Source organism: Saccoglossus kowalevskii, chromosome 7 (assembly GCF_978046115.1).
Source record: "Saccoglossus kowalevskii chromosome 7, keSacKowa6.1, whole genome shotgun sequence".
Taxonomy (NCBI): domain Eukaryota; kingdom Metazoa; phylum Hemichordata; class Enteropneusta; family Harrimaniidae; genus Saccoglossus; species Saccoglossus kowalevskii.
Window position 1 is genome coordinate 6,162,088 of NC_140647.1, and position 19,832 is coordinate 6,181,919.

The following is a 19,832-nucleotide window of genomic DNA, read 5'->3' on the forward strand; positions in this document are numbered from 1 at the left end:
AAGAGTAAAGACTTTATTCATGAGTGCTGAAAATATTCATTAGTTTTAGTCAATGTTGGCCAGCCTCTGCTGTACTCCTATATGGAACCATTTCAATTATGTATTAAGACATGATTAGCAATTCTGACCTAAAAAAAGAAGGAAGAGAGGTGAGCATAGCTATGTCAGTTTCTGTAATTCCCATAGTTGGGTGATGATGGCAGATATTGTGTTGCCATGGTGATCATTTCACCTCCTTGCATCTTCTCTTTCAATTTATTCATTGGGAGTGTGATTTGAAAATTCATGAAGGATTTCTTGTGATCATGATGAGCCTCTGATTGCAGAAGTTTCAATTTGAGATCCTGAGAGAATCAGCTGTGGATTCATTTTCGGGTGATATCTTGTAGTTTCTTTCTATATTAACATGTAAATGGGTTCTTGCATGTGTAGTTGTGAGTAATGGGTTAGAATCGATCTTCTTTAAATGATTTTTTTTAAACTGATTTGTATCACACGATTGCAATTTTCTTCCAGGCTATTTTAAAAAACTCATTACTTGTAAGCGAAGACTGTAGAAATGACTTGATCATTTCATGGACGGGAAATCAAAATCTTGAGAGGTTACATATTCTCAAAAACATGTGTCAATCTTTGGGTAGGTGTTTCACTGCAAAATGAACACTGCTACTGTCACTGATGTTGTATGATCAAAGGTTATGGCTAATTTGCATAAAAATACAAAATATATCGCAATAGTAATAGTTTACTTCAAAGTTCAACCGAAATTTTGTGGATGTTGAATCAATTCATTCATTGATGGTAGGCAATTGCGTTCATCTCCGATAGCTCTTATAGTAAAGGATTAACTTTTCTCGTGGGACTTCCTTGCTATTCACATCACTATGCTAATATACTCAGCTTTCAGTAGGATATGGCAAGGGATTTACTAAAGTACAAAACTCAGTCCTGAAGGAAAAAATATGTATTATTCATTCTCTCATCAAGAGTTATTCTCAGGCAATTATAAGTGTTTATTATTTCAGTACATTGATGTTTGTCTTGGGGTGCCTACTTATTTTATGTAATGTTATGCCATAATTACACGCTTGATGTACGATTTCAATTTGCACTGTTACAGCAATTCATCTATTGTTGAATTCTCAGCCAAATAAACCATAACATTGGGTTGTACAGTGAAGGGACAAACAGTCTGGTGTTAGACATGTGTGTTTTGTTCAACTGCAAACTCGGTTTGATTCCTGCCAGCTAGAAACTGTTTATAACTACTATTGTGATTGGCTGAGCATTTGGATAAGAGGACCAATCAACAAGAGTTTGTAAAAAAAATTTGCTCCTGACATTGCATCTTAATACAGTTGTTGATTTAAAAAAACATCATCCTTCATTCATATTTATCATACATTGTTAGGAACATGTTTTTAAAATGTTATCAGAACCATACCAGTAAATACAAACGTGTTTTGATTGATAATATTACTGGTCTCATTAATACTTCAATGGAATGATTTATAACCAATAACATTTTTGTGAGTTATGAATCACGAAATGTAGACAGATTAGCTAATTTGAGGGCTGTACATAAAATAATTGTATTTTCAATCACAATTAGATTATGGTATTGTCATTAGGAAACCTGTATGGCAATAAAACTGTCATGTTCCGTTGTTAAGAATTTAATTTATGGTGTGAGTACAAAGGCTTTGTATTAAATATGCATCACTCCTTAACTTTGCTGTTGTTGTAATCTTGTAAGTATGCTGACTTATTCTTCTTAACATTTTTGATTTTTTTTCACCTTTTTAAAATATTGAATGTTTTATACTAGAGTTCATGTGAACATCTTGCAAACTGAGTGATGGTTTTACATTCTGATGGAACAAAATTTGATAATTGTAACACTGATGAGGAAAGCCATATTCTAAATATTTATATATTAAAAACTGCATTTGCTTAAGGTTATTCTTCCATATATCACTTTGGATATGATAACTGTGTGATTTTGAATCTCACACATGGCTATCAGATGAGTTTTTTATAGCAGCTGTAATGCTCTGATTGCCTTCAGTTTCCAGTGCCTGCCACGCCCACTTTTACTAGTTACTGTAAAATCTGTATTAGAAGCCGCGGCTTCTATTAAAATGGTACAATGCAACAGAGGGGATGCGGCTTCTATTAGAGCATCTACACATATGAGAAATGGTGAATTTTAGATTCTCAATTATTCAAAAAGAATGGGTGCGACTTCTATTAGGGATGCGGCTTCTAATACAGATTTTACGGTAGTATTCACTATGCCAGCATGCATGCTAATTTAATTTTATCGTAATATTAATGTAATATTGTGTAGTGTATATAAAACTGACCAACTATTGCTACGTTCACACAACAGCATTTTATTGGAGCCCTACGGCTCGAGCCAGCAAATATGGCCGTGTGAACGCGTTCGGCTCAAGCCAAGTTCGGCTCCACTAAACCATCGGGGTTGAATGCCGATAGGGTTGAGTCCCGACATGGCTCCGATCGTGTAAACGCATCAGGGCCCAACTATCGGAGCCAAAATCACGCCCTCAATCATCTTCTTCAAGTAACCTATCATTTCAATTATGGCAGAGACAACATATTTTGTAATTTCACGCAATTTCCGGCTTGAAGAAGAGGTACGCGCCCTAATATACACTTGGCAGAGAAAAGAATTACTGCCACTGCGATAGATTGATAGGTCAACGGGAAACAGGAAAAATGGTGTATGACATTAAGCAACAAAAACTTGAAAGAACGACTGAACGAAAACGTTTTAACGACACCAAAGAAAAATCGTAGAAGCGAACTAGTAGGCTTAGATTCTTCCGCAGCCCCTCTATGATATACTGAGAGGATAGAGGGACTGTGATTCTTCATAGTACTAGTTGTTTAGATATCACTAACAGTTGAATAATTACAAAATGGTAATTTTGCATGACAGTAAATAATAGGTTGTAACACATTTTAGCTGCCGTGTTTCCTGTTTATTCGAGGTACTAGTACATGTACCTAAATAATAACACTAGGGCAATGTCTTTTCTACCTCCATGCTCAGACTCGCGACTTTTTTTTCTCCCAGGAAATCAGCATCGTGCCATGTAAAGAAACAACACAAACACGACACCAAAATCGATGTCAGTACAGATTTGTCATGCTCATTATTCGAGTGCACTGTTCCGTTTGGCTCTGATCGAACTGAATCGAACTCTGGCAGATCTCGGCTCTCGTTTGGCTCCCGACCGTATGAACGCATTGGAGATAATCTTCTGTTAATCCGTGGGAGGAGCAGTAGTTCGGCTCCGATAGAATGCTGCCGTGTGAACATAACATATATGTCTGACTTTAATTAAATGATTATGACAAATCCTCCATTAATGACCCTGTCTAATCCCCACTGTTGACATTGGGTTCCTATAGTCATCTTATATCAAAAAATATAGGCATTTAATTCAGGCTTGACCCATCATATCCCTTATGATGTATTACTACTACAAATGATAGTCTTCTTCTGACCAAGATTTTATTACAACCTTTTCTGAATTAAAAACAGCAGTATGCCTACTACAGTTTCTAATTGTTTGTTGTTTTAATCAAAGAGTGTACAAAGTCTGCTGAAACAACAAAATAACCTGAATTACTTATGTACTAGTGTAGTGTTTGTCTATTCCTACTGTGAATTGTAAAGCATACAACGTTGTATCAAATAATTACTAGTTAACTAACGAAAGTTATTGTCCTTCAGCCTGACCTGTACATTAGACATTGTACATGTAGGTTACGTAACCTTTGACCTTCCTGGACTTTGATGTCCATTTTCTGAAGCAACTGGAATTACAATTTGGAATTTGAAAGAGAGGATGACCTTTCACACATTATAATTTATTCAATATTATACTTCTAGGCCTAAATTATTATAATATAGTATAATATAATGTTCAGTCAGATCCAGAAAATAATACATACATGTTACTCTGATTATGTATAGGGTTTCCAAAGTGGTGTGATATTATATGAAGATCTCATGAGAATTAAAAAAGAGTCGCATGAATTGCGCAATAAACACAGAATTGAATGACAAATTTAAATTTCTAAAAATACTAGTGCAAATGAGTGAGTCTGTGAAAGAACTGGTTAGTGTTGATCTTTGGCTTTTAGTGTCTTTAATTGTAATTTGCTTTACATCCTTGTTGCATTTATAAATATGGTAAAAACACACCCAATTCTGTTAATGTAATCATTTACTGTGTTCTGTTATGCCATTGGTTAGAATAGGATGGAATGGAATGGGATGTTCATTGCATGCATTCATGTAATCTTACATATCAGTAATGTAGATATCACTGTTACATGTCGTTATCTTTAATACAAGGCCTTGATAAAACACAATTACATTTAGAATTCACATATATTATTTGTAAAAATCTTTAATATATCAAATTATTGTTTTCATTATCGCCAATCATTGTTTATTTGTTTTTCAATAAGAACATTATTTACAAATAGATCAACATTTAGTATCAATCATGAGAACAAAAACATTTTGATAAATTTCATCAGCTAAAGTGTTACGTTACTCTAAATATTTATTCTCATTCTGATCAACATATTACAAACAAAAAAATATTTGTTATTTTTTCAAATTGTGTAAGAAATAATAATAATATTCTTTTGTTGACCAGACTACTGCTGTATCTTAAGACATTACAAAGTCTATAATTATTAACAATTTACGATTAAGTTTCCCCAAATAGTCTTCTGATTGTAGGATTTACCGTTACAGACATTTTTATTGCTGACATTTCCTTTAAATTTAAGGCATACTGATGATTCATTCGTTCATTCGTTTTTAAATCAACTAAAAGATTAAAACACCTAAAAAGAACGAAAATGTGTGAAATTGTTATTCGGTTATCAGCGGAGAATAAAATCGTCATTTACACCTCTAAATGAGAAAGTTTTCGATCAGATTCCCATTTATTAGATTACTATGCAATCAGTGTCAAAATATGATTGATGAGTGTGACATTGTCCTTATAGAAAGTGTTGATATTACACCAAAAACACCTCGTTTAGTATATCACTCCTAGTAGAAGACATTTTAACCTTTACATTTAAAATACAAAATGATTGAAAATTATCAGCGAATGCTCAATGTACTTGTGTATTATAGGCCAAATTTTAAAATTATCCACATCATTTATTTTTACCTTTTCATAATTTATTTTTCCATTTTTCTGAATGACCAAATCAATGATTCATACATATTACCGGTAATTCTAAATTTTCTGTTTTTATTAAAATTTAATTCCAGCTTAAACATCTTACTCAGTACCATAAATGAAAATATTTTCTACGAGTGCAGACAAACAAATTATCATTATTCCACACTTCTATACAATCTACTCAAAATCCCTTTCCTTAGATTATAAGATTTGGAAAAATGGATTACAAAGCTTATGTCCCTCTGGAATATGCAGTATAATTTACTGCACTGCCCATGTATGTCACATGACAGTAGTTTTTGTGATTTATTGTATATTGGTGTAAGTGCGTTTATTTAAAGGAAAGTAATATATCATAACCATGATGAATGTATGCTAAGTTAATTTTTTGATATCTCGCAATTTTTCTAGACTCAAAATGCGTAAGGACTTTGAATGCCTTTGTTAAATTACTGGCTCGCAATAGATTCAAGGTTTACATTTTTTCTTTTTCATCATAAATACACAACTTGAAGACTATACCGGTATAATGCAGCTATAGAATGAACTTCATTATTACAAACAAGAATACATCAAAACCTCCAAGGATGCCAATATTAGTTTTATTTCTTTAATGAAATGAGTCCTTCAGAAAAAAAGCACAGTAATCTATAAAAAGTGAAATGTGGTGAGGCTATTGTTTTCAGTGTGTGTAATGTGGTGTTGAATGCCTGTAATAAAATTTTAAGTGACATTCAGAAATATACACATGTTGGAAGGGTACTTTTTTTTCTCACATTAAGATGTCATCTCACAATGTTTTGGTACTTAGGTTAGCTGTAATACCTGTTCATGATTGCCTTGGGGGTCACTCAACAGTTGTGTATGTAATATGTATACTTTTGAAAGTCAATGTTGTCTCTGTGGCTTAACATGTGAAGAATTTCAGAAAGTGGACAGCTTTTAATGTATTGCAGATTTTTGAGATGTCCCCTTTCCTTCAAGGTGATGTTTTGTTGTTCCTCATTCAATGGCTGTATTTGCTATATGTGTCTGTTTGTGGTGTGCATTTATATAGCCAGGTATTTCAAGGGTACATGGGCTATTATAGGGGTGGTTGTTATCATCACAAAGAGGCTTAGAAATGGAACGTTGGGAGATCGCTACGTATATAGCTGTTTTAATTAAAGATAAGCTAATCTGTCATAGATTTATTTAAAGTTGTACTCTGTATACTGGTTGAAATACTGGTAAGTATTTCAATCACACAAATCAGCAAATCAATTGTGTGGTTTAAGGCTGATGTGAAGTAGAAAACCATCATGCACTTGAGTAATTTGCATATATATCCCTTTCTAAGTACCTGTGGACAATAATTGTTCGATTAGAAGTCTGTGTTCTGCATTACAATTTTGTTCTATATATTTATTTATTTATTTATTTATTAACACACAACATCCCCCGGAGGGGATGAAAAGGGTTACAAATCAGATATTAGTAAAAGAAAAATAACCACATAAAAAGTAAGGGAACAAAAAGGCATAAAAAAAAAAAAAAGATAATAATTTGAATACAAGGAATGTATTACTGGCTTAGTTTATGTAGGTGCTGCTGTCTTGTATTAAAACAGTTTTTTAAATATTGCGCTAAAGGAATAGACATTTTCTCGTCACTTAGTAATGATATGAATTTATTTTCATTACTAAATTTGTTATTGCATCTTTTAGTATCAGTTCTGATTCTGACAAATCTTGATTTTTTAGGCTTTATTATATTGCTGCAGATGTGATTTATTTTTACTTTGCCAGAAATATGTCATGATGGTATATGAATATATCAGGTGATAAACTATTCTCACTCTTTTTAAAAGGTGGTAGTCATTGCACCACACATGCGTGAGATATATGGGTTTTATATAAACAAAGATGGCGACTTTGATTGCAGATCAATGAGTACAAACTGATGAGACGTTACCAAGCTTTAATCAGGTATTTTTAGGTGATTGGAAAGTATCGAAGAAGTAATCAGCGGTAATTAGTGCAAGTCGCACCCAGGTCAAACCTCGTACTTCTTATTGCCATTAGAAGAACGCATTGAATTGTGGGAAAGTCAATGTTTATCAACACATGTCACACATGTGCAGTACGATGAACACCACCCTTTAATTCTAAATTTCCAATATTTATGTGGTATGTGTACGTTCATGAGAATACTTTTAGTCATGATATCCCATCCCAGAGGTGTTGCTACCCCACCTGCCACATACATGGTACAACCCAGTAGGTGAATGAATAACCTCTCAGTCAAGAAAAAAAAAAGTACTTATCAAGTATAGCTCAACTGAGAACCAAGAATAAAAGCTGGTCATATTATTTGTGAATGTTTTGAAAGTATACCACTCCCAAATATATCTATTTAGTCAACCCAAGACAGTAAGTGTAAGTAGACACGAGTGTTTTCACTTATTTTTTTGCTTGTGAATTTAGTTTGCATTCTTTGATAGTTTGTTTGGACCATAGCAAATCAAGGAGCTGCATTGTTTAATCTTGGAACCCAGTTCTGCGGTCATGTCCTTTACTCAATAGCTGGACATTTGTTTTGTTAGTTTATGTGTCAAATTATGAATGTCGTGAAAGTGTGCTGGGTCAACATTGTCATTGTATCCGTTGAATCAAATTAGAGCTTTGGCTATTTATTTAAGTATTTTAAACCACTTTAAAGCTTTCTAAAGGAACATTCTTGGCAGTGGGAGAAATATTGTTTTAGTGAACATTATTTGACAAAAATGTCCTCATTATTAATGCCCTGAAATTGTAATACTTTTACTAATGGTAGTAATGGTATGCATCTAATAGACTTTACTGTAAAATACTTTATTTTAGCTGGAACTTGAAATTGTCAGTAAAATCACCACTCGTATACCGACACATTGTTTGTGTCGAGAGATTAGAAACACATGCTAGCAGCATTTGAAAGTTCTGTGTATTGGTAGAACACACTAGTCTGCAAATGAGATTACTCTCAATCCCATTGTATGCATGTACTGCAAAGTTCCAGTATGGGACACAGTTTGTTTTAGGGATTTGTATGTCTGACAATCTCCCTATACCAGTGTGGTTTTTGTCATATTCATTGAACCGGTTGTTGACTGCTGTTGTTGTAACCTGTCTGTATATCCGTTGTACAATCATTTTGTAAACAGCACCATTGCAGTGTTTTTATAAGACAGTATGTTGAATGTAACTCTAATCTCAAAAATTCTTGTGTTATGAAATAGCGATTACTGAGCTATTCACAAAAAAATAGTTTATCAAGCTTTGCTGTTGAATTCTTGAAATAGCAGTTCCCAATATAAGTATACGTAGTTGTAATACAGTTCTGCAAAAAGCCAAAAAAAAAATCACTTTTTTTTTCCAAATGTCTTTAGTACATGTATTATGACTTTCAAACTACAATATATACAAATATTCAGTAAGTTTCACACTAAAAAAACAAAATAGACTTATAAATGTTAAATCTTAATAGTTAAGAGGTAATTTGTTTTAATTTAATCATAAATAACCTGGTTTTATAGTAATATTTAGTTCTTTTATTTTCCTGGCATTAAAAGCGCTATTGGGATAACTAAAGCAGTGTAGTTGACCCTTTAATTCTTAAAATACCTATATTAGGTATTGGTTGTTTTAAACACCGTAAACTTGCCTTGTATACAATCTCACTTTAACATTATTCAGACAGTGTATTTCTCCTTAAGGAGGACATTGATACTAACATGTTCTTAACTTATCTGTGTCTGCAATTTTGATGTTTACAGTATAGTAATTGTAGGTTGGGTAGTTCTGACTTTTATAATGAAGTTAGTTGTGGCCATTTTGATGAATAAGTTCAGAAAAAATAACTCTTTTGTTTAATTACACAGGCTACAACAAATCATACGAATTGACTACTAGTATCTTAGAACTCTTAAATAGTGTTACTAATATTGTGGTGCATTAGTGTTACTGCATGGGTTCAAACAGTGAATTACCTTCTCCCATTGTGTTTGTGGAACACCTAACCTACCTGCAATATTAAATGGTGTAATCCTAAATTTAAAATCAGAGTAATCAATCATTTCTACATTACTTGACAGTTCAGGGTTTTCTGGCTGTTAATACACAAATTAAAGTCATGTTGACATATGCAAATTAGCCCAAAACACTTGTTGACACTGACCTTTCAAACCAATGGACAGAACATGAGATGGTAACTGATATTTCACATTGCAAGTTTTGCATATAAATTGATCTTAGCAACACTCAGAGTCATCACATTTATATAGAGATCCAGCAAAAAAAATGAGTTCACATACATTGTATAAGGGTCAAGTAGCAATTTAGACAGGGTCACTTTAGCTAGTTCACAGGGTCACTTCATAATATGTATATACTGTGAAAAGACTATTTTCACTGGGTTTAAATTTCACTGATTTACCATTTCAGGCATATTTAGAGGATTTTAAATTCACGGTTTTATCAGTTAGATAATGTGTTCAATGCTAAATATTACATATTCACTGGGTTTGAATTTGGCGCATTTTCCAGTCAGCGAAATAAGCAAAATTAAAACCCAGTGAATAATTAACCCTTTTACAGTATACATATATTATCTAAAATGTCTCAATTCATCTAGCCAAATGTCTAGAAAATGTTTGTGAATAATTCTTATTGTCAAGACAAAAAATACTGTAAGTATAAAAAAAAATGTGTCTTTTTTTTTTCATTTTTTGCCAGTGCATAAGATTAACTAGAAGTGCGCCCCCTCTAGCTGACAATTATTATCCAGGGAAAGAATTATTAAAGACAAGCAAATGAAAAAAAATAATATTATTTACGAATATCTGATTTTCCAATCTGTGTACATACATACATATGTACATGCCTTCCTCCAAAAAAAATTGTAATCATAAAATTAAAATTAACTGTGCTATATTTCTTAAAAGGGTTGCTGTTAATATATGGGAGCCGATACAAGAGATCAAATTACAGATTGAAAACTATGTGGACTTTAATAACTACAAAATGGATTTATGTTTGTATTAATTTTAATGGGTTTTATTCTCTCTCTGGCTTCTCTACATATATACTTAGTCTGGTGCTCAGCTTGGCCATAATGATTGTGATTAATTCAGATTGCACAATATTATAGGACTGGGTATATGTGCCATGGTAAATTTAATAATTAACTACATCTGAGCAGCTGATGTCTAGCTGCAATTTATCAAATTATGATTAAGAATTAAAAAATTAGTGTAATCAGCTGTGACTGGGATAACTGATGAATTCAGATGACAGTTTTGTTTAGTTTATGGTCAATCTTTTTATTCTCAAAAACTGTGATGACTGTGTCTCAATACAATAACTTTGCTACATAGTGAATTATGTAGATGATAATTATAGGTTATGATGGCAGACTGTGTCACTTTATTAGATTGTATGTTTTTGTAAGAAGTTGATGGTTGGCTATTCCAAGATTGATTTCAGAATATATAGGCAGCAAGTTCAAGTTTATATAACCTAATGCCATTTTGGGTTTCTAATTTCCATAAAATTAAACCATACAGTGAAATTAGAACCCTGAGATAGGTAAAGCATTTTCATTCCTCCAGTGTTCTTGTTGTTCATGTTAAATTGTACTGAGAATTTCAAGATGGCGGTCATGAATATGGTTGCTATTGTATCTCCTAGGGTCAAAAGGTCATGAAATCTGACCATATTGAACATCCTTAACCATATACAATGGCAAATGTTTTGTCATGCAGTCTAATGCAGTATTTGATATTCAGTTAATTTTATTCACTGAACTGATTGCATTACTCTCATTATTGATCGGTCAGTTTCCTTCTCTTTCACCGAATTCCCAAGATAGCTGGTGGAGTATAATTTCTTTCCAGTTGGCTTGTTGGTTCTGTCACACCAGGTGGGAGATCTTTGATAGTGCCCGCTTACAAGCTTCTCAGATATCTGCCATCCTGCCATGGGTAGCTAATTTTCTCCAGTTGTCATTTGTTAAGGAACGGGTGTTTGGTGACAAGATACGCTCAGCTGAGTTTGGATCTGGTGAGTTTGTGTTAACTACTATTATCCCTGACTCTTGCACTGCATTTGATTCAGTATGTTTTATTCTTTATTCTTTATTTATTCTTTTAATTTATTCCTTATTTTGCAAATACAGTCATCACATTATATTACTTCTTTTCGATTTTTTGGTTTTTAAATTTGTGAATAGGATTTAGATAGTTTTCTACAGTGTATGCTTACGCATCGTGTTGAATTCACTTTCCGTTATTTAGTGTTATTCAACTATCTGGTTTTTATGTTGGGGCCTAGGATCTATGCCTATTCATGGTTGTCTTTGCATTTATTAATTCTGTGATATGATTGGTGTTGCCAAGGACACAATTGAGTTTTCCAGTGTAGGGTCAGCAGTGTATCAACAACATAACTGACATTCCAAAAAAAATGGTTCGCCCCTTGAGTGAAAGTGCCACCACATAGGGTAGTGTTTAATATGGGACGTCCCATATCAATACCCCATTGATTGTGTTGAAACTTTGCTTGGGAGAGGGTAAAAACAAAATTGAAATCTATTTCATATGGGTTCTCTTGTCATTGAGAAAGGTTGTCTGAATTGAAGCCGCTCTCACTTACTGACTTTATATCCAATATTAGTCCGAGGGGACGTTTTCCTACTATACATTATGTAATATGGTAATATGTTTTGAAGGAAATCGACATATGACTTCATTATGTAGTACTTTTTGTACAATGAAAAACAATTTTTTTTTACTGTACTATACTTAATAATTTGACAAGCATTAAAGTAAAACTCCATTATTTACATAGGTGCATGCAAAACTAATACAGCAAATTCAGTACATGGTATTATTGGATCTGCTGATATGAAAAATAATTGTTACTGATTAACATCAGGTGCACTAGATCCCAGTACACAGAGAATTGATGGTGCATGATTCAAATGACTTTACATTTCATTAAAAGTAATTCCAGAATGATAATTTAAAATTGTCAAGGTATGTCCCAGCAGTTTAGAATTTCTTGAACCATGTATCTATTTTGGTCTCCTAGCAACATAAATCCTCCTAAGCCTATTTTATTATTCAGCAAGTATTGAACTTTTCTAAATCGAGTTAGAAGCCTTATGATTTAATACTTATTAGTATGGTATCAATTTGATATTCACGATTTATATGCATGTATGTATGTGGTATATGCAAGATAAATTCGTGTCTGTTTTAAAAGGAAGTGATTTGATGTATCAGATACTGGACACTACTTTATTTTCACTTGGAAATAGTTTTTGCTATTTTCGCTGAAAGGGATGATTCAGAAAAAATAAAATCCAGTGCAAGTAATTTTATTCCTGTATTTTACATTCAAGACATTAAAAATTAGTGAGAATAAACTCGGTACAAAGCAGCCAGAATGTTTTTTCAGTGAAAATTAATTCCAGCAAAAATAAAGTGTTACCGTACATGTTATTCTATATAAAATCTGACAAAATTAACTTTGCTTCAAAATGAGCTGCAATAAGTACTTAATAATATGTTAATAATAAATGCAAAAAAATTAGCTAAAAAATAATTTTTCATAAAACATTTTGTCTTGATGTTATTTACATTCACATTGTTCACACATTTTAACATTTCACCCCATGTAGCTTAATTTATTATTTAGAAATTTATTGTTGCTAAATGTTGGTTGAATTCAAAAACAAACTAGAAAAGGCTGGCTACACATGTGATTGCAAAATCTGTTATCTACATCCAAAACATTTCCCTTTGAAGAAAAAATGTACAATGTTTTTAAAATTATATTCCAGCAATTCTCATTCTATCATCACCATCTTAAGCCTGGGTTGAAGTGTTTCCTCGTGGGAATGGCTGTTTCCTTTTATCAAACAAAATACAACAAATGCACCAAGTACAGTTTTGATAAGGTTTCTTGTGAATATCTTGTTGACAGCTGAGATGCATGCTAGTGAAAATAAATAAAATAACTTGGGATGTGTAGGAAACATGTTTTTGTTGCATGATTCAATTGTGATTTACAGTGTTTTCAAATCAAAGTAACTGCAGATATCAACGTTATTATTCAAACTATTTTGCAATTTAATCAATTAATTAATTTAAGTCTATAACTGCATTATTATAGATTTAGAAATACTGATCTTTGCATTTCTGAGGCAAGAATTTGAGTTTATTTGTCTGTTTAACTTCACGTTTAAAAAGACATTTCAAACATTTCTCACAATTTATTTTCTTAATCTGTAACAACAATTCATGTTTCAAAAGATGAGACCCTCCAGACATAGCAATAACAGGACTGTGTACACAGTTTAGCAAAGTTGTCTTTGTAGATGTGTTTCAGTAAGTTAGGGTGTCTCGTTTGAAAACTGCCTTCTATGTTGACATGTATTAGTATGTGCGTGCAGGTTTATCTGCTGCCCCTCATGATGTGTTGTTGTTGTTGTTGTTGTTGTTGTTGGTATTTTGGATTTATGTTTTTATATTTGTAAGCTCCATAACTCATTATGCAAATATTCTGGCTTGCATATAAACTGATATATTGTACAAGCTGGTAACACTTTGTGTTCTGTCTTCTAGAAGACAGAATACAAACCAAAATTTAACACAGAAGCATACGCCACAGTACCCAGGCAAACTTCAGAATTGTTCAAAACATTATTGCTATCAAACTTTTTTGTTAATAAGAGTCACAATTGGAAAAATACTATTCAAAATCGGTTAAATTTATAATGTTTGATTAACTTGTTGAATTCTGTAGCTGGGTTTACCTAGACACAGTGACAAGGTTCACCATACATATGGTTTTTAAGTTGATACTCTTTGGAGCCTGGCTAGAAAATAATTAGACAGTATGCTGTACTACATGATACATTGCAGGTCAAATGTCAGATATCCTGTGTCCTCTGTTGTTTAGTAGCCAGCTAGCTACAGGAGGTAAATCTATAACATAAAACATAGGATCATTATTAACATATGGTCGTTTACTTAAAAGTGTCAGTGAATTATTATTGATATTCTGAGGTGTATGTGATAAATCTGACCAGTTACTGCATGGTATTTGAAAATAGCTTTAGGCCATACCCTTTAATAATTAATAAGGAATTTGATGGATTTACTATATTATGTTGCTATTTATCAGAACTGATGTTCAAACATCCAAATTTCTCCCTAATGGGGTAAACTATATCACCAACATTGACAAGTTCAATGTTATTGAACAGTTTTTTATATTGAATGCATACATGACTTTTATTCAATCTCAGATCTGTGCGATTTTTCTTTTTTCTTTTATCTCTTTTGTTTGCTTTTGTTGCTGTTCCAAAGGCTTAATTAATATTACTATTACTTACGATTGAAATAGTCTTGTAACTGAACGTAAATGTTTGCACAGAGCAAAATGGTTTTTAGTTGCTATTTCAGGCTATAATCTCTCATTACAATATTACAAGCAGGGAAATGATATCACTAGGATACAGCAAAGTATGCAATTGGGCAGTACTGGATTGCATTGACCTTCACTATGCATCAGCCAATATGATCCCCTCACCGCTGAATCATGCATACTTGTAGTATTCTCAGTATAACGTCATATATACAGATACAAATTTCAGAAATGGGAATGTATTGGAAATTCAAATATAATTATATTATCTATTTTCCAATTTGTTGTTTACATATGGCAACTGAAGTCTCCTTTACCCTATGAAGATAAAACATGGAATCAGAATCGGGTTGAAATAAGTTGTTTCCTTTAAAAGTGATGAATGAATGTGCTGAGAAAGAAAAATAGACATCCCACAGTTTGATAAACAAGGGCTGTCTGTTGGTAAGCAGAGCAAGCTGTCTTTACTGAAACACAAATATATGGATATATTGATCTATGAGTCTAACTGTAGAGAATGATAAACGAGATATGTGCTTGCTGAATTTGGTGGATACATTTGTACCAATACATAACCAGTCAAACTGGTCGAATAAAAATACTATACAACCAATTTCTTGGAATTATAAAGTGACATTATCATGTTAATTTTGTTCTATTTATACCTTGCTACCTTCTGTTTCATATTGTAATTTTAATCCAGCAAGTCAATTCTGTGTTTATAGCTGAATGCCCCATTAACCTGCTTTGCACACAGTTGGTGATTTACCAGTACTGTGTCAATACAGGCAGGTATAAAGGCCTGGTCAGTGACTCCTCCATTGTACTTTTCGATTTGCTGTAGACGTCATTGTTTGTCTTCATTTGTAAGATCCAGTATGACTTGGAATGCAGAAAATATCATATATTTGTGAATTTTGTTAGTTGGTAAAGCGGTGCAATGTTATTTTAGAAATGTTGTCGATAGGTGATATAATGACCTATCAGTTATTTTGCAGGGGTCATTGATGTTTAAAAAAAAAAATTAACAAATATTTGTCATATTCCAGAACTGAAAATGTATAAAATATATACTTGTGTCAAGTTTGTTTGTCATACATGTAAAAATAACCACTAAAATGGGCAGTACTGTATAACCATGATTGCAGTGGTGGTGATCTACAGACTGCCAAAGTGGTGATGTTGAAAGTTTCCATGGTGATAAGAATATTGTACCATTCTTCTTTGTACCATACACCTGTTGACTTCAGAATATGGTTTAGCTACTCTGATGTAGGGTGTAAATACTCTTCAAAGTTTGGAAATTCGTGCCATAAGGGATTGCTTACAATCTTTATTGTAATCATAGTGGGAAAAACTGACAAGGCAGTATCTTTGATAAAACTGAACAGTAACGTTATTGTAATCAACATATCAACTTGTTGGTCAAGTCAACCAGGTTAAGTCCAGTACTCGTATGTTATGGCACGGATTTCATTTATTTTCCTGCTTAGCTCTGCAATGTTATGTTTATCTAACCTTTCTTTATGGACATATCATAGATGCTATATATGGTTTCTGACTTTTAAAACTATTGTTGTCTTCTAAATGGACTTTTAAGTGAGTTAGAACTGAATTCCAATGAGCATATGCAGAAATGCATTATGGGAGAGACATTTCCATTGACTCTAATCAACCGTATTACTACATGTAGTGTTTACTATGCATTGTATTTGCTCTCTAGGAGCAATTGAAATAAAAACAGTATTTATTTAAAACAAAGATAAAATAGGAAATTTAACATTTTAATTGAAAATTCTGGTTCTTTTTTTGAGAAATGTTTAGTGTTCACATATGTTTCTCACTTGACATTGACATTTATTTTTCAATTTCGCTTCCGAGCATCCTAATAAGAATCCTTTAGATGAAGTCATGGGATTCTAAAATTAAAGAAACAAAAGTTACTGAATTTGGTAAACCAGGAAAAACAACAACACAAACTACTTCATCAGGATATTCAAGACATGAATTCACATGAGTGCCATACAATTTTAATATCGTAAAAATTGCTCATAATGAAAACAATTCACTCAATCCTATGCATTTAATACTGTCCTGTAGCATTATTTTGAGGCTGTCCCCAGGGTCTACTTATTAAGGGAAACATGGTGGGAGGTACAGTGAATGCTTTTTACATACTGCAGTGATTAGTGAAGAGTGCTGTACTTGGCTAATCAGATGAAAACTTGATCCATATGCTGTATATAAATGTCTTGCTGTAAATCTCCTTCAAGTTCATGTCCTCAGATGTTGATAATTGGCTAGTAACAAAATATGCATCTTGTACTTCATGTTGTATGTGTATTTCATCGATGTTTGTCCTGCGTTTTGGGTGAAAACTTGGTCGCCATATATTTTTTTTCAGGGTTTTGTGAACAACCGAGTGAAATAAAACCATAGCGAAAAGATCAAGGAAATCTGATCATTTGTTCTAATAGTTTTCAACTACCTTAATGCATTAAAGACAAATAATACACTACCTCATTACATTATATCACAAGTTTATCTGTCGAATAAAATCCCTTCCAACTCCCTTGATTCACTGTAACTGGAGACAGCGTAACGAATATAATGTGTTTAAATTGCTTGTGATAGTATACCTAATATCTGACTAATGATTGTTTAGTGGATTGGATTGGAATACCTGATACCTCCTGTCCTGTTTAATACATCTGCCTGGGTAATGTGTAGAGTTACTGTTTCTCTGATTACACATTGTTAATATTTGTGCTTTTATCTTGATGATGTCATTATTTGATTTGAGAAGTCATGCAATTATATATTTATTCTGTTTATGATTCTTTACATCACTTACACTATATTTGATTTGAGGCGTGCATGGTACATGAAATCTGCTAAAAACGAAGATAATCACTCACTGCCTTATGGCACATACTGTATACATGTTTATGCTTTGAGCCATATGGAAATCTGCTTTTAGAATAATTTTATATAGACAGAGAAAAGTATACATAGTCGAGAATTAAAAATCCATTAGTTCCACTGCCTGATTTTTATGTAATATTATTTTACTCTCGTAAAACCAGTTAGGAAATAGCAACATTTGAAAATAATAGTTTGTTCTAAATAATGGAATACCGGTAATAATGATTTGTTTTGATTCTGGAAAAAACTTGTTTTTATATTTGCACTGTATTTAGCTTTACATTTATAATATTATGGCTATTTGTTTAACAACAGTGCATTTTGTATATTTTTAACTTTCTGTTTATTGAATACACATTTCGTTATGTTTTGCAAATGATTTACATAAATCAGTACATTGTATAATGTTTCAAAAAGGTTAGTTTGTTCCTGGATTCAGGTGTGCAGCACTATAAATTACCCATAATTCTCTCTGATTTGTACCATTGGAAATTGATTTCTCTGAAACTTTCTAGTGGCTTACTGTTTTAGATCTCATTATATTCCTAGAGTCTGCTGTATTTGTTTTGTAAAAAATGTGTTTTGCATTGTATTATCAGAAGGTCGAATTTACCTTAAAATCTGGTGAAAGACATCTTATACCAGTGGTAAAAATGATGCCAATCTTTGTGGTTTATGCTCTCCAACGTAAATACTCACCCTCATCTTCTGGCAGCGAATACATGTATTTTTTTTGCTTCAAAGACAAAACCATATGTTGAGAATTTTCCTAGTTATCTAAAAATTATACAGTATACTTATAAACTAAGTTTGGTTTAATGTTGACAAAAACACTACTACTCAAGCAAAACATTGAAATATTCCGCAATTTGTAGAAAAAAGGTAAAGAAAAACATTTTGAAAACAAAAAATATATATTTTCAGAATACATGAAGCTTATCCGCAGATGTTTCTATACTGGTGACATTTACCAAACTCTTACTGTTCTTCATGCCACATAGGACTGTGGATAATCATGGGCACTGTGAAGTGGTGTCTTTAATACATTTTGGCCTAGCTTTAATAAAGATCTTTATTTCAATCAGTGGAAGACAAAATCACATATTCACTTTGAAAATTATTTCTTCAAAATGAAATCAGAGGAGAATACATTAACTCAATTTACTGATGATTATTAACTATGATCTATCTGGCAATTGGAAAGCAAAAATACAAATGTAGAGGAAAAAACATCTTTGTGTATAGACCGACATCTGCAGTTTGTATGTGCTTGGCTTCATCTTTGACATGGGGGTCAACTACTTCAAGAAGTCAATTACGGTTGATCTGTTCAATGTAAGTGAAGGGGCAACTGTAGATTGATTAAATACAGCAGTATATATAATTTAATCAGTTAATTAAAATTTCTAATCTTTGTCAACCAATGATGTTGATTGCTTCCATATCAGAGGAAAAGTCGTTAAAGGAATACATCTTGCATCCCCCACCATCGACACTACTCCAAACCCCAGGAATTTTCTCATGACAAAAATATAAAAATAAATTTTTACATGGCCCAGCTTAAATTGTTGATTTTTTATACCTGCTCTATGATTATAAAAGCAGGATGAGTTGTGTTAGGGTTTGATGAATGGTGAGTCTGACTAAGACTGATCATGCTAATGGTGAGGTCAAAGGTCAGGTTGAACCTTGGGTTCATCTCTTTCCTATGATTGATGATGTTCATAATGATTAATGATACATCCTTCCTAAAGGTCTAACTAAAAAAAGTTTATTATTGATTCCATGCATGATAACGTAATGATATACATGTACTAATTTATGGATATTAAACATGTATTTTATGTTAAACTGCAAGAAGGTTCTAAATACTAGTAAGAATATTATGTATGCATAAGTGTAAGATTTCAGAACAAAACATGTGAAAAACATTTTTATACTTCAAAATCATAAATTCTGATACATAACAATCATCTAAGGAATTGACCAATTGAAGTCATAGGGGGGTGCAAGGCTCTGCATATAAGGTGTTGCTGGAAAAAATTTTTGGCACATTCAAGAAAAATAATAGTGTACACTTATTAAAGATATCATGATAAAATTGCAGTGGGCACACTCTTTTAGCACCTCTCCCATGAATTCAAATGGTTTGAATGCCCCCCCCCCCCCAGTTCACCATATTTTTAGCTCCGCTGTTGACTTTGTCGAGCGG

At 32.6% G+C, this 19,832-nt stretch overlaps 1 protein-coding gene across 2 annotated transcripts in view; it reads left to right on the plus strand.

Annotated features, from left to right (window-relative positions):
- The window catches only part of LOC144346253 (ly6/PLAUR domain-containing protein 6B-like), a 77,646-nt gene that overhangs the window by 43,119 nt on the left and 14,695 nt on the right, over nt 1–19,832 (plus strand). The window lies entirely within an intron of this gene.